Here is a 2,198-nt window from a genome sequence, read left to right on the forward strand (position 1 = left end):
CTGCTTTGGAGGAATAGTTCACCCAAAAATTAAAGTTATATTGTTGTTGTTCTAAACCTGAATGAGTTTCATTCTGCTGTTGAATGCAAACGTATGTATTTGGAACAATAGGCTACTGGTAACCAAACAGTGTCTGTGCCCCATGACTTCCATAGTATGGAGAAACAACACTATTGGAGTCAACAGGGACAGGAACTTTCTGGTGGTTACGAATATTCTTCAAAATATCTTCTTTTATGTTGAGGAGAACAAAGAAATTCGTACAGGTTCAGAACAAATTGAAACTGAGTAAATGATGACAGTATTTAAATTTTTTGGGTGAATATCCCTTTTCGATCATTCGTTTTTTGATTTAATATTGAAAGTAGAAAAATTAGAAAACGGCTCCTTTTTCGTTTTTTCGTTTTTTTTCCAAAAAACGAGAATTCAGCTTAAATTTTCGTTTTTCGTTCATGGGTGGAAAAATGAATAAACAGCTTGAATATTCGATTTCTACATGTCGGTGGAAATTAAACGCCCCTTTCTGCTCATTGGTCAGCCGAAGATCAAAACGTGCCATCATCAGTTCTTCCGCAGTATCATGCAGCAGAATAATAGTCCTCCACTGCTGCAGTTGTATGGATTCTTAATGCATTTATTGCAACTACATTTAATCTTTTTTCATCAAACAAACAGGCTAATGAATAGCTCGACACAACTCATACCTGGGCAGAGTCTAGACAGGGCTTTCTTCTGTGTAGATATAAATTCTATTCTTTGCATCAGCTGGGCATGGCAGGGTATGATGTGACAGCTGTCATAGCCTACCCTGCTCACCCAGTAAGTCTGTTTGTTTAATTAAGAAATTAATTAATTAATTTGTTTCAAAATAAATATTTTAAACACTAAGACAAAAAGGAAAGAATAATAAATTGGCTTGGGTATATATAGGCCTATGTTCTGTGTAACTGTCATTCTGACTGACAACCGGAGAACAACAGATATTAAATAGCCTACTGTTAGAGTTTTATAATGTAGTCTTGTGTTTTATTAAAATTGATTATAATTGATATCTCAGAAGGATATGCACTTGTGTGCGGCAGCACTGCAACACAAGATTTTCATAAAATATAATAGTTTGCCATTTCGGTTTGTTTCTCACCAAACCCTCAGTATACCTTCAGAATGCTTGGAATATATGCCACGAGATGCATAGGATTATTTTACGACAGATATGCATCCGCTTAAAAAAAAAGTCACCATTCTCTGCCAGAAGAGTTATTAAGTTGAAGTTTTTGTGTTATTAAGTAATAAGCCTTTAGAACAACATTAAGGTGAATATTCACTCTAGTTCACAAAGTTCCAATAAATTGCGATGGGTTAAATAAACTCAATAAGCAGACAGACTACAGTCAAGCGCAGACCAGCATTGAAGTGCACAGGAAATAAGCAGCAGTCATATTTAAAGCAGTTTAAATTAATATTGAGTACTGATGATGTTCACTTGGATTTTTTTCCCCATCGAGGGGAAATAACTTATTACACCAGAATGAAGTGAAGAGAGGTAAATGCAGACATTAGGCGCACGCATCACCTGATAGATAGGCTGCGTGCACAGTTCGTTCAAAAGTAAAATATATAATAAATGCATTTGATTGGTAAACCCAATTCAAATGTGACGTTTTAATCTCTAATGGTAATGCATGGAATTTATGAAAAACTCCACTAAATAATAGCACTAAAAAGTGAGGGGCGTGGTGGGGCTTTGGCGATCGGCGCTACCGATGTCCGTCAATCTACGGCAGAAACTCAAATCTGCTAAGCCTGTAGTGAGGTCTGTAAAGAGATGGACTGTTGAAGCAGAGCGGGATTTAAAGCCTGCTTCGAACTTACTGATTGGAGTGTTTTTGAGGCTGCAGCTACTGATCTGGATGAGCTCACTGACACCGTGATGTCCTACATCAGTTTCTGTGAGGACATGTGTGTTCCCACCAGGACCAATTTAACATTTAACAACGACAAACCTTGGTTCAGTGCAAAACTCAAACAGCTTTGCCAGGCCAAAGAAGACGCCTACAGGAGTGGGGACAAAGCCTTGTACAAACAGGCCAAATACACACTAAATAGGGAGATAAGAGTGGCTAAGAGAAGCTACTCTGAAAACCTGTAAAAACAGTTTTCAAGCAATGACCCTGCATCAGTGTAGAAGGGCCTGAAAG

The sequence above is a fragment of the Sinocyclocheilus rhinocerous genome, unplaced genomic scaffold, assembly GCF_001515625.1.
Source record: "Sinocyclocheilus rhinocerous isolate Xijiao unplaced genomic scaffold, SAMN03320098_v1.1 scaffold404, whole genome shotgun sequence".
Lineage (NCBI taxonomy): Eukaryota > Metazoa > Chordata > Actinopteri > Cypriniformes > Cyprinidae > Sinocyclocheilus > Sinocyclocheilus rhinocerous.